Source organism: Sabethes cyaneus, chromosome 2 (assembly GCF_943734655.1).
Source record: "Sabethes cyaneus chromosome 2, idSabCyanKW18_F2, whole genome shotgun sequence".
In the NCBI taxonomy this organism is placed as follows: domain Eukaryota; kingdom Metazoa; phylum Arthropoda; class Insecta; order Diptera; family Culicidae; genus Sabethes; species Sabethes cyaneus.
Window position 1 is genome coordinate 218,365,294 of NC_071354.1, and position 14,607 is coordinate 218,379,900.

Genomic DNA, 14,607 nt, shown 5'->3' on the forward strand with positions numbered 1-14,607 from the left:
GGGGCCAGCTCCGTCGCATGGTCCAGACTGGCACCCGCCAAGGGTGCTAGTTCTCTGGGGCGCCATAAATGGCATACAATTCAGTAAAGCATTAGCAATAATATATGCATTAAAAAACTGGACTGATTTTAGCGATTTTTCATGCCACGATATCAGTTGATTTGCATGCAACAGCCATAGTAAAAACAGCCAAACAACTACGCTCCATACTTTGTTCGTACTGCCAGTTTCACCCCGTAGCGAAGAACTTGGACATGGTGAAGCACTTCGTATCCGCTGAATAGAGCCAATCTTGCATTTACAACATCCTATCCCGCGAGAAAGGCGAAAGCGTTGAACGGAAACCGGGTAGTTGGCCAAAATGGACATTTTTATGCGGAAGCATCAGTCGAGACTGGCTATGTCTGAGAACATCAGTTGAGACTGGCTATGCCCAGAAAACGACTAAATGTGCTGGTAAACACTTCTCTCCAACGAAGCACGACATCGTGGTCGTAATGGGCGACAAAAACTACTTGGCACTGGACGCGGTCCAAGCCGCTGCTCTTTCGCTCGGGGTTTACGGTGAACGAGGAGATGCAGAGATGCAGAGATGCAGTACGAAGTACCTACCGGAAGTTGCCACCTTCATCAAAAAGTATCATGCAATGGCTGTGGTCTTTTGGCCGGACCTGGTCTTGACTCATCATGCCAAGAGAGCACTAGAGAAGATGAACCGGCTGCAGATAAACGTTGTATCGACGATCATCAACTTTCGCAACGTCCCCCAACCAATTGAAAATTTCTGGGCGAATCTCAAACGGAGCATTTACTTCAATAATTTTGATGCCAAAAAGGAGAAAGAGCTGATCGCCAAGGCCACGAAAGAGCTCAAGAATATATCGATGTTTATCTTTTGATCGTCCTTAGCGAAGGTTACAGCGAACCGCTGTAAAACCACCTGGCAGGATGTCTAAGCATTTTTATAGAAAGCTTTATAATCATAGAATTTATATAAAATTCGTTTCATTGATTTATCTTTTATTTCCGCCATCCGAAATTAGTCAATTTGTCTAATACATACGTTAAGCGCAGTGTAATATTGGAAAAGAGGCGAATACGAAAAAATGATAAACCTGGAGGGAAAACTGATTTAGGAAACGAGGAGGCGCCAAATTGGGTTTGCGCCATGGGCGCCACAATGTCACGCTACGGCTCTGTCTGGGGCGAACCTAGGTTGGACCTAAGAAACAACAAAAACAGCAATATGGAGATTGTTAACAGTTATCGTTCGCATACTTTGACGCATATACGAACGCACACAAATAGTTTCCAACAGATATGTTTACGACGCACCTTTGAAAAAAGTTACCTTTGATTACTGATTACCATATACTCTTGTGATTACTAAAAATTAATGATTACCAACGATTACTTAAGATTGTCATTGATTGCTATATTTATTAGGATTTTCGGTTGTACAACCGGTTAATTATCGAAAATGGCTTTTTTATACTGTTTGACGTTTCGGCCTTCGGTTTTGGTCTTTTTCAAAGGAAATATGGTTACGTTTTCTTGTTCATATTTAACCATATTTTCTTTGAAAAATGCTAAAACCGAAGGCCGAAACGTCAGGCTGTGTAAAAAAGCCGTTTTCGATAATTAACCGACTGTACAGCCGAAAATCCTCAAAAAATACATCCCAGTCGATCTCAACTACAGAAACGTTGGTTAAGAATTTAAGACGTAAATGATTACTAAAGTCTCGCGCAACATGTGTAAAGAGCCTATGTGCAAATGAGAGATTCTTGTTGTGTCTCCTCTGTTGCGTTTATCACGGCGACATAAATAAATTCCGATGCCATTTTTCTTAACCAATAGCTTGCTAAGAACGGCAGCAACCGTTTCAGGCAAAATTAATCCATTGAATTTGTATCGCATTTGTATTGCCGTGGGAAGTGGATAAAATGAGCCGCAAAGAGAATCTCTCATTTGCACATTTAACGAGTTTCTTTGGACGTAATCTCTGATTATTACGCATTTATACGCCTTACTGGAAACCCCTTGCGCACACGCGATTGATTGTAGCTTTCCCGCTGTGCTGTTGTAGAACTTTTCAAACTGGGCGAAAATAATCCACTAACACAACACGCAAATTAGCAATCTCTATGATATCTCTATGATATGATCTCTGATATATTTTATATGCTTATAGAGAGCGCCTCAATTAAACAATAGGTATCTTAGCGACTTAAAATTATACCGAAAAATAAAAATATAGCATGTATGTGCAGACCTCGCAGATAAACATCACATGCAAAATAGTCAACAGAGAGCGCTTGCGAATAAACATCGAATGATACGCACTTTGCTGTTAAACATTACATTCACCGTGCAGGATTCATTTGACCCTTTATGGGTTTGGCTCATTCTCACAGCGTTTTAACACTATTCCACTTAACTTTTTTCATCACAAAAAAAATTTAAAACATCATTTCATCGAGAAAAATGTTAACACTACTCTGTCGTCAATCGCGGCATTTTCGATTTGTCATTAAAAATATTCTTGGAGTTCAGTTGATACGTTTAGTAATAACATAGACTGAGGCTCTGGGGTTTTGACCAGGTTACTGACATCTATATATTGTGGTATTCTGAATTTTTAATATCCGTTTTGGACCTTTTTTCGAAACAACAACAAATCCTGCCCCAGATGCAGACTGCTCACAAGGTGCTCGTACCAGTTGTAGTTTAGGTGGCAATACCTTTGCACAAAACTTATAGAGTGAACTACGAGTTTTACTACGAAATATATGCCGTCCTGTCACAGGGCTGGTTTAGGTTACAGACAAGGCTCTTATATATTAGAAGATTCATCTAAAGAAATCCATCAAGAAGGATTGACAAGATTTTCGCATCATTCTCTTAATATTTTATCTACGACTAAAATCACATGGAAGAAAAGATCGTAGTGAATAGTGAAATTTAATGTTTCAACTTTGGACTAGCTTTTGGTCACAGGTTGCGTTCAAAAATAGTTATTTTCGGTTACAGTTGACGTTCCGAAGGGTATTCTTTCACATTCAGAACAGCTATTGGTTACCATTTTTTTTACAAAATTATACGTGTTACATGTCCACTGCTATTGACTACCATTTTTTTACAAAATTATACATGTTACATGCACATTTATAAGATATTTTTAAATATCAAATATCTAAATTAATAATTTTTTTTGGCCTTTTCAGTCTTTTACGGAAATTAGAACTGGCTTTTTCAATTCACTCCGACGTTTCGACTATTTATTTTAGTCTTTTTCAAGGATAGCTATAATATTTTGTCATGTTTGTTTTAGTTATAAATGTCTTTTGTTTCGATTGTACCTACAGTTGTCTCAGTTCGTCGTTAAAAATCCAAATGCATCTGAGAAGTCTGCATCAAGGAACTGGCACTCATTTTTTATGCGAAAGCTCGGTATTTTTGCAACAAGTAAATTAATGTTGTAAAAATACTTTCAAGCTCAAATTTATGTCCAGTTTCCAGCTCTCGAGCAATGCAATGTAAACGTCTTTCTAAGATTTGACCCTTCTTTATCGACAGACTTCACAGCCGGCTATTAGAGTACAGGACAGTTACGAGGCTAGTGCAACAATCCTACTGACTCTTAATCTATCTAGCAGCACCGCCTAGCCGAGATTCGAACATACGACGACAGTGCTAGCTAACTGTGAATCAATTTTTTGCCACGACGATTGCAGTTTAGGAGTAAGGACAAAATGGGACACATTCGAAACGAAATGAAACAGGATTGGTTTATATCAAAATTCCGAGGATGTTACTAACTATTCAATTGTCAATGCGGAAAAATACTTCCCATATAAAATTATTTGAATTTTGGTGAAAGCTAGTCAAACGACGGTTTTTATCGTAGCCATTAATATTTTATTTTAAAGATTTGAATTTACTTTTAAAAATATTAAGGGAGAGCTACACATTACCGCAGGCTGTCATTATAAGATTTAAATTTAGGGCAGCGTCACGAAATGATGAAAGATTTTAAACGTTAGCAGCCTTTACAATTCAGAACAGATTTTGATGGTTCACAAAAGGCTCGATTCATGGAAGGTCAAATTTACCCATTTATTTCCGAGCAGGTTAACTTTGGGACTAAAACTTCCTCGATTGCATTTGAAATCGTGTGATATTCTCCGTTTTTATTGACTCTAAACTGAAGTTCAACACATTCCACAATTCTCCATGCTTTTGTTTTCGGGTAATCAACCCTATGAATACTAACATCATTGTTTGCTCAACTACCTAGCGAAGTACTTTTCAGTGAAAACATTGCCTATTTGCAATCTAAATAGTACATTGAAAGTCGTTACTTGTCTTAAGCAACTCGTATACCGTGAACGGAAACAATTTCGAACAGGTCCTAATTCCGATCACTCAACCGTAGTAATAGGGTTTAGGAATACTGAATCTAAGGTCACCTAGTCAAGGAGCTTATTGGCTATGACTTTTGATTCAAACTTGTAGTAACAAACGACTACAATGGTTGAGTGATCGGAATTATACCTGTTCACGGTAAGTAATTTATTTCAAACGTAAAAACGTTCTTTTCAAACATTTTTACAGCTTCTTTACAGCAGCCGGTGCAATACATGTAGGACAGTCCTTTCACCAAGTCTCTACATGCAGTCACATGCAAGAAGCTGATTGCATACAGTTCCAATTACAATTGTGCCATTGTGCCTTTTGTAAGTGCAACTATGATGTGTACTCGATCGAATGGATGAATCAAAATGAAAATCGATACTTAGAAAAGTTTTTTTTTTGTTCACAAGAAAACAATTTGAATTTAATACCCTTGTCGGTATTTGAAAAGCTGTAGAAAACTGAAAAATGTCTAAGAGCTGCTTCGGTCTTTCGAACAAGATATTTGTGTACGACTTTTATCTGAAGGAATCTAATGAAAAAGTCAAAGAAAGCAGAACTGTATGAATATGCTTTGTGGTTTACGAATAAGAAAGAAGAACATTGTCCATTGGATACTGCTGAAATAAATCTTGCGGTTATCTTACTTTCATACAGGTGTTTCGATTATTGATTGAAAAATTTCAAAATCAGTTCCATGCATTTTTCTGCAGATTTCTTAAAGCAAAGTAAAGCCTAGGTTCTACATTCCGTTATCGAAACTTGACCTTCTGTTTTTATACGAAAGACTTCGCAGCCAGCTGTTAGAGTGCAGGACAATTGCAGGGCCAGTTCCTACGATCCTATTGACTCTAACCCTAACTGCCTCTCCCGGTCGGGATTCGAACATACGACGACTGGCTTATTAGGCCAGCGTCATACCTCGGAGCCAACTGGGAGGCCCGAATGAATTTCTTAAAGAATAGATTTCTGTTGGTTTTGTAATCTGAATTTCAAATTTCAAGTTTCGAATATTTTAATCTTGAAATGGGCCTTGGGGCCTCTTCTTTATTATGAGCTGAGTGTCTCTTCGAATCGGCTGAATGGTTCTCACTAGTATCCCTACTAGTACAGTTGTTATAAAGCAGTTGTTGCAACTAATATAGAACATATTACAGTCGTAAATAAGTTTGTTAACCTAAAAGTGCCAAAAGTGTGCTGCTAGCGATGGATCCGGTTGATTACTAAATCAACCATATCTGAGCGATTTCTAACTATTCATAGGAGGGTGCTCTTGTGCACACGGAGGCAGCTCCTAGGGTTTATTGTAACCTACCCAAGAAATACCCAACACCCAGCTTACGGAGGGGTCTTCAATGTGTCTTTCAAATTTAGTCGAAAGTGCTGTTCAGTGGAAGAATCTGACCGTCCTTTTCAAGATGAGGAGGTTGTTCCCAGTTCAAAGGTTTAAAAATATACTGCATGATTTGTAACTGTATTCACAGTTTGGAATAACATGCATGAATACCAAGTAAGCATTTTCAGTTAGTGGACGTACTAAAGAACAATATTGCCTCACTGAAATCGCGAGCAACTTCAGCGATTAAATCTAGCTGCCGAGAAGCTTTCGAGCTTGCTGTGGCAAGATGTAAATAAAAGGTGAATTTGACATCAAGCAGTACCCCAAGTTTATCGACTTGATCGTTTCTCGTGAGCACATGTTCATTTATTTTGTACTTAGAATACAATTTAAGTCGTTAGCATACCTCAAGTAGCTTCCAATTTCAAGCAGCGATGCAATAACTTAAAAAAAGCAAAAATAGGAAAGGTCCCATGTTAGTGCCATGAGGTACTCTGAGAAGTTGAATCGGGAAAAGAAAGAGAGTTTTATCTGCACACCTAGAACTCTGCCATATAAGTAGAAACTGAGCCATTCAAGGAATTCAATGCCGTTTAGTTCGTGGCCAGTTGAAACAAGAAGAGCTGGTCACTGTTTTTCAGTAAAAGAAACGAATGAAATCGCAGGTATATATGGTTAGCGTTCTAGATTTGAAAAGCAAAAATGCGCTGGCACGTGATTGGTTGATTCATCAACTATGACAATGTTTTACGCTTACGTACTTATCGGTAGTGAATATTTAAAAATGAATTGTTTTCACTATATAGTTTAATTCGTAGAAAGATAGCCAGAAATCTTTCTCAAATCACCACCGCTTTAAAGTCGGATTAAAATCCAACTAAAATCATCCCCAAATTCGACTCAAATAGGTCCCGAATCCATAGAGTCGTCGTCAACTTTAAAGTCAGATTAAAATCTGAGTAAAATCAGTCTCAAATTAGCCCCAAATACCACATTAATTGGGATAAAATCTGTCTCAAACTGATTAAGATCGGACTGACCCAAACCCAAACCTGAATAAAATTGCTCCCAAATGCGGCTCAAACCTGACTTAAATTGGTCCCATATACGATTCAAATCGATCCCAAATCTAACTCCCAATTGCGACTGAAATTGCCACCGACTTCGAAGTCGGATTAAAGTCCAACTTGAATCGGCCCAAAATCTGACTCAAATCGATTCGAAACTCGACTGAAATAGCTGCTGACGTCAGTTTCGTATTAAAGTCCGACCAAAAATGGTCCCAAATCCGACTCAAATCGCCACCTGCTTTGAAGTCGTATTAAAGTCCGATAAAAATCGGGTTCAAATCCGACAAAATTCGACGATGACTATGAATTCAGAATAAATTCCGGATAAAATTCGGTTTCAAATTCTGTTCAAATCGCCACCGCTTTAAAGTCAGATTAAAATTCAACTAAAATCGTCTCCAAATTCGATTCAAATCGGCCCAGAATCTAACTCAAATCAGCCTAAATTGATATAAATACTTTTTGAATTGGTAGATAAATGAGCGACTTTTTAGCGCTCACAACCACTCATTTTGTCGTCTCGCTCGTATTTTTAGATTTTTTGACTTACGTCAAAAGACCGTACGATTTCTATTAATGGTAAACCTTAACACTACATATTAATTCACTATTTCTTTCTAAGGCCCACAAAATCCTAATTATTTAATATATTGAAATTAATGAAATTGAAAGCGATGACATTTCTTCCAACATCGATGAATCGATAATTTCTGTAAATGGAACTTTTAATTGGACACCAAGATTGCGCGATCTGACACCGTTAGATCATTCTTTGTGCAGGTATGTTAAATTTAAAGTGCATGCCAACAAACGGTTTTAAATGCACCGTACTGTAAATGCTTGGAATAATGAATAATCTGACTATTTTGATTATAATGTGACGAGAACAACTTTTAAACCAAGAATTAGTATATATTAGAGCTGTCTTTATTTTAAGCTTTATTTTAAGACTTTCCACATGACATTCGGTCTAACTCTGCTCAGTAACAGAGTTAATTCCTGAATGCCCTAAATTTTCCCAGCAAATAATTCCAATGAGCTCGAAAATCGAAACAATATTCTGTTTTATATAAAGTTCAAAACTTGTAGACCCTCCTTTAAGAGCTACATGAAGTATGACTAAACAAGACACGGCTAAGATAATATATTAATCAATCTGAACCACATCTACAATCTTAGGAGAAACCTCCTTCACAACACGAAACTCAATCTTATAGCATTCTCACCATGTCAGTAATTATTTACACATTAGTATCTTGATGAGTTTGGGAGAACTGAAGCCGAAACAAGTTCATCTTAGATGTTATAACTCGTTCTGTGCCGCAAAAAGTGGTAACGAACGGAGATGACCTTTACTTAGGCGGTGGTTTTTTAAAAGTTAATTTTAGCCAACAAGAAAGATCGTTACACTAATTACTTCGATACTCTATGGTAAGATTCGGTCAGATGGAGAATTTTCAAAAGTAAAGATTTCACCGAGCAATTTCGGAAAAAATTTCTTTGAAACGCTCAGAAAATGTTGAGGTTTTACGCTTACGAATCTTGTTCTGAATCCTAACTCATTGAATGATATATTGATATATTCCTAAGTATTTGAAATGCTCAGCATTCTCAATATATCTTTTTTCATTACCAGATTTTGGATGGTCCTCAGTTTAGTCTAGCAGTGTGAAAGACTATATCTGCAGGTTTCTGTTATCATTTATACGCATCAAGCAGAGTAGTGACTGTACGTGGCTTCCTTGTGGAACATCAACCTGAATTAGTAACCATGAGCTCTAAACATTTTCGATTACTATACACCGAACTCTACAATCTGTTAATTGTAGGTCGTCGTATATTCGATTCTCAAGTGGGAGATCGCATCTTTAGCACTATTCAATTGTCCTGTATACCAAACTGACAGACTGACAGACTGACTGCCGGATAAAATTAGAAAGCTTAATTTCCAAAACAACTTTCCACAAAATTTTCTTAATTTTGTTTTGAAAATTTTTATCAAATGTTTAGCTACGTGCACCATAATTCTTCTTTCTTAAGAGATTGTTTTCATATACGAGCTACAGTATACACTTAAAAACTTGTGTTGTTGTAAATCGTGCAAATAAGCTCTTTTCAAATCCAATCACGAAGCGGGAAATAGTCCAATCAAAATAATTCTTTAAACAATTAGCTTGTCCGTCTGTACTTCTGATGTACATCCAAATCAATTTCCATTTTTTTTGATAGCAACAGTTGTACGACTATTGTTATCAAGCCTCCCATCGGCGATTGAATGCATCTGACAGCGGCAGCCGTGTTCATTGCCTAAAGAACCTGCCGGACATGCAACCGCGTCTGCTGTCGAAACAATCAGCTGTCGCCTGGCGAAACCGCCAGTGGGGGCAGATCGATTTGACATATTTTGCGATACATCGCAGTTCAAACATTCAACCGGGTTCGAATTTTCAGTCCCCCGTAGCACTAACATCAGCTTGCCGGGGGCAGGTTGTTGTCTGTTGGCGACATTATCATCACTCAATGACAACGTCCACGACACCGACCGACCGACCGGATTTGCTGGTGTGCTGCAGTAACCGTTCGTTCGCGAGATTTCCCAAGTTCTCCGTTTCAGCATGGGCTGGAGAGCGCAATTTTGACCTATCATTTCCCTAATTGATGAATATCCAATTTAGTCGCCAACCACACTGTTACGTTTTCTCGGTGTGATACATAGTTTTGAACGTATACCAATGAAATGAATGGATTGGCCAGAATGGGTTGAAACTAATTTTTTGCTGTCAAAAGTGTTTACCAGCGTTTGTTTGCAGTCTAAATATGTTGAAATTTGTTTCTCTTCCCATCGAGTTCAATTTTAAAACGCAGCGCGCCTCCCAGTGCCGGACACTGCCGGATCCGCTGATTCCGAGCGTACGAGTTCGCTGCTATAGCACGGTCGTTCCGTTCATTCGTGCACAGAGAACATCGAAAATAAAGAAAAACTAGTTTTCATTTTATCTCTTTCCTTTGACTCTGTGGTTCTTTTGGTCTGCATCTGCTTTCTTCGCTCTTTGTTTCAGCGCGACCCGCGAGGAATGTGTTACGTGTATATCTGTATAAGTGAGTGTGTGTAGATTTCTTGCTAAAGTAACAACTATTTCGCTTCCTGTGAATGCTGTTCGACTTCCCAAAAAAGACAAAGCGACCGAGTTGTCTGCAACTTACTTGTAGGGTAAAACTTATTCTTTCCGGCCCTCGTTGACCACTATCATTTCAATTTTTCCTGTTGTTTTCTTTTGTCACTTAAAACATAGCACCATGTCACGGTTTCTCACTGATTGCCTTTTGGTAAAATTTAACGATATTCTTCGTGGTAAATCATAGGCTTATTCGCAGCAACTCGTCACCGTAAACATTCTGTAATTCATCCAATAATTCGAAATTTTCACTTTGGCATTTCAAGCCTGCCAACATTAACATCAGCATGCGAAACACAACCCCGCAAAACCATCGACCAGCGTAACAAACGGAACCGATCGCACCGAATCCGTCCAGTACTCCCGGGGTTTCCTTCAGTTAGGGCCAAAAGTGGCAGCGTCCTCCTCTCCCGGACAGTTTGTTGGCTACATGAGAAAATCGAAAAGTGCAAACATTCCGTGTATCCCGACCGTACGTGTGTGCGCGATTCGCGTGGCCCTTGGCAGGCAGGTTTTCTCAGATTCGAGACACTAGCAACATACACATTGGCTGAGCCAGAGTTCACAATGCGACGATTCCCTCGCACACGTCCAGCGCCGACCGAAGTTCAGAGTAAACTAAACGCTTTACCGTGTACAACCAGCGCATATACACAATCAAAGCCACGCGAAGGGCAATCGTGTGTACATGTGCTGCTGCTGCTGGCCTGCTGGTAATGGATGCGATGGCAGAACGGAACGAACGAAACGACGAGTGCGAGTTAACGGATGAACTCATGCCGGAGTGGTGAAAAAACCTCGTCGCGCTTCATTCGACGTTTCTTCCAATGGAAGCGAAATGTGAATTGGTGAGTGGTGAATTCAGCTGTATCGGTCTGCCATTTTCTCTACTTCGGCCGTTTGTTGTTTACCATCGGGTGAACCACGTTGACGCAACGAACGAAAGGTCAATGAACATCGCGTCGTATGAGCGGACCCGTGTGGTGTGGTTCATTCGTTGTAGGTGAATGTAAATATTGCGAATGTGATCTAATCGGAATGAAGTGAACGGTTCGTGAATGCAATTGGAAGTTCGTCAATTCCTATCGGAATCGAAAAAAGCGCTTATGCTGTAGGGTTTGGTAGAAATCAGTCGATGCTGAAGAAATTAAAGATAAGATAGAAAGTGACACACGTTCTACAGTGGAGTATTTTGTGATTGATTCGTTTCCTATGGATCACGAACGATTTAAACTGCTGAATATTATTATTGTGATTTGTTGGAATGGATAGTTTAGCGAAACTGGCGAAACAACGAAACTTCACGTGGTTTTATCAAGAATTTACTATGAACGTGTTTGTTTTCCGTTATATGACCCACGCTCCTTCAAGTTCGCCATTTTTTCTTGCTCGAGATTTTCCCACGCAAAGTCTAATTCCAATTTGATTTTTAATTAAAACAGATTGTATCGCGTATGGAAACCAGAAGAGTGAAACTGATCGTAAATGAGCAGCTCGCCAGTCCGGAGTTGATAACAGGTTCGTATTATCCTATTAAATTTCGAACAATTTTGTCACAATTTTGAGGCTTGGAAACTGGATCCGACTGTTTGAGCTATATGGACTGGTAAGTCATTTTCTTTTCCATATATTTACGATCATTTAGTGTTGAATTCCGCCTGCTTCGATTTTCATGTCATGGCATTAGTTTGCAATATCCAAGAATTCGCGATGAGAAGAGACAAGATAATGTATTTTCGGTGGTGAAATGTACCGGCCATAAACATGCGCTGCGCAGAAAATTAATCAGAAAAAGAAAAAGAGAAAATTGTTGAAACAATACGAAATGCACATAGCAACGTTGGTATGTCGCAGAGGTCTCAAACCACTGTTAAGGTATGGTTGCGGAAGAACAGTACTCCAGCTGAGCATTGGCGTAGCTAGAGGGGGTGCCTGGGGTACCAGGCCCCTTCCAGAATTTTGTAGGCCCCCTCCAGAAATTTTTCCCATTGGAATTTTAAAACCGGAAAAAAGTTCAGTGTACATGTTCCCGGTGCGTAGATATTTTCTTTTTCACTAGCCTAGCCTAGTAACCACCCCGGGTCATGCTGTTTCAAGCAGTCGCCTCCATTCAACTGCATCTTGGGCCACTCGCCGCGAATTTCCCGGTCTCAGAAGTCGCAAATCACTTTCGACCTGGTCGACCCATCTTGCACTTTGAGTCTCCCTGTTCCTGATACTGGTGCAGTTGTTAAAGAGAACTGTTTTCATCGCACTGTAGCCTACTGACTTTCACCACCTGAAAATGGCAATCTCTCCAAACAGGGCATGCAGCTCGTGATTCATGCGTCTCCGTGATTCAGGGCGCGTACCGTCCACGAAACACATCACTCGATCCAAAGCTCTGATCAGTTGTAGCAAATCGTGTTCGTGCATTATCTGCCATAGCTGGTCTCGATCGACTGTATCGTATGTTGCTTTGAAATCAATAAAGATGTGATGCGTGAACACGTTATACTCCCAACATTTCTGCAAAATCTGTGGAATGGTAAACATCTGGTCCGAAATTGCGCGGACCCTCATGAAACCCGCCTGGTATTTCCCTACAAAACGTTGTACTATCGGTGACAGTCGGAGTAACAAGATGAATGAAATTTTTTTGGAAGGCACCCCCTAGGCCCCCTCCAGGGAACTTTCCTAGCTACGCCAATGGCTACTGCTGGTCTTCGCTCATCATCTGCGGACAACTTTTTCGTCCATTAGGTTCTACTTGGTTTATTTTTCTTTTTCGCCTACCTAATGGTGGCTAGTGTATAAAACCTTGGGAAAATTTTTAACCGTTTTATGTACCTGCTCCTTCAAGTTATCGACTGTATTCATTAATCTTTTAGACTTAGGTTTTATCGGCTCATCAGTCAAATGCCGATAAAACCTAAGTCTAAAAGTTTACCCAGTGGTTTGTTTTTAACGTAGAACTACGTCTTGCCGCAGGGTGTCAATCCAAAATTTGGTTTCAGGACGCTGGTCACGAGAGAATGAAAAATTTGGACTCTTTTAATAGCTACTCCAATTCAAAACGGATTTTGTTGTTCGCATACTATTCGTTTCACAATAGATGCAGCAATTGTGTGGTTTTCATAAAAATATTGTTTTTCAATCCCTAGATAGTGAAAATCAAGAAAATCAAAAGAGTTGCCCTCTCGCAAGCCTTCAATTGCGTCAACCATCAAATCCTTCAACAAAAACTAAGCCACGAATTCGGATTCTCGGCGGCAGCCTGTGATCTGATCTCATCATTTCTCGACCAACGCAGCCAAGCTGTTAAGCTAGGCGAGTCAACATCATCAGAAAGACAACTATTAGATGGAACACCCCAAGGATCGTGTTTGAGTGCTTTGCTGTTTAGGCTGTACATCAACAGTCTCCCGAGTGTTCTTAAATGCCGGTACCAGCTGTATGCAGATGACCTTCAAATCTACAACTCTGGACTCGTGGGGCAAGTCGATAATCTTATAAATACCATAAATTAAGACTTAATGCCATCGAAGTCTGGACCAAACAAAATTTATTATCTCCCAATCCACAAAAAAACTCAAGCAATTATTTTTTGCAAGCAAAATGGTGTTTGTCCACAAAATAACATCATTTTCTGCGGAGAATCGATTCAGCTCTCAGGCAATGTGACTAATCTGGGGCTCATTATGGATAAAGACCTGAAATGGACCTGAAATGGATTCATTGTATCGTGAAGAAAGTTTATAATACTCTCCGGACATTTCGTCGATTCCAGAGTGTGCTATCCATAGCTACTAGGAAAAAGCTGGCCCCCTTATACACTTACTGTGATGTAGTGTACTTCCCAGGATTAACAATGAACCTGAAACAGCAACTTCTTCGAAGCTTCAAATCAGTCGTGCGTTTCGTCTACAACCTACGTCGCCGCGATACCACAGCGGAAGTTCGTCATACGATTTTAGGAAGAGACATGTTAGATCATTATAAACTACGAGTCTGCTGCTTTCTACGTCGCGGCTACCTACGTGAACTATCTAGTTACCTGCTACAGCATCTTCAACCAGGGATAAACGACCGGGCCAGGTCATTTGTCCTCGCACATCACTCAACTTCCAGCAGAAGGAGCGTGCTCATAAGCGGGGCAGCGATGTGCAATAGCATACCTTTGGCCGTTAGGCAATTACCATCCTTAGCCTTATTTAAAAAACACCTCAATTAGAGATAATATTTTTATACTATTTTAAAATTTTAATCTGTAACTTAATATTTATTTACCCACTTGTTGTTTTATAAATGTCCTTTCCTTGATCTGAGTAAAAGCAATGTAGCTGACAGGTTTTCGTCATATTAGTGATAATAAATTACAAATCAACGAAAACTTTCTAGCTCATTTTTTCCCATACATATTCCATGCGGTAACTTTGCTTCACAGGCACGGACGCCTATTGCATACACCAAGTGTACGCCTGCTGCTGTTGCTTCAAGGAGAAGAGGACGAAGAAGAAGAAGAAGAAGAAGAAGAAGAAGAAGAAGAAGAAGAAGAAGAAGAAGAAGAAGAAGAAGAAGAAGAAGAAGAAGAAGAAGAAGAAAAAAAATAAACTTACGACTCTTG

General features: G+C 39.5%; 1 protein-coding gene across 1 annotated transcript in view; it reads right to left on the bottom strand.

Annotated features, from left to right (window-relative positions):
• The window catches only part of LOC128738390 (semaphorin-2A), a 195,322-nt gene extending 184,777 nt beyond the window's left edge, over nt 1–10,545 (bottom strand). The window contains exon 1 of the mRNA XM_053833474.1: nt 10,030–10,545. The gene's annotated coding sequence lies outside the window, so the exon portion shown is untranslated. The remainder of the gene's footprint in view (nt 1–10,029) is intronic.
• Nucleotides 10,546–14,607: the final 4,062 nt, after the last annotated feature.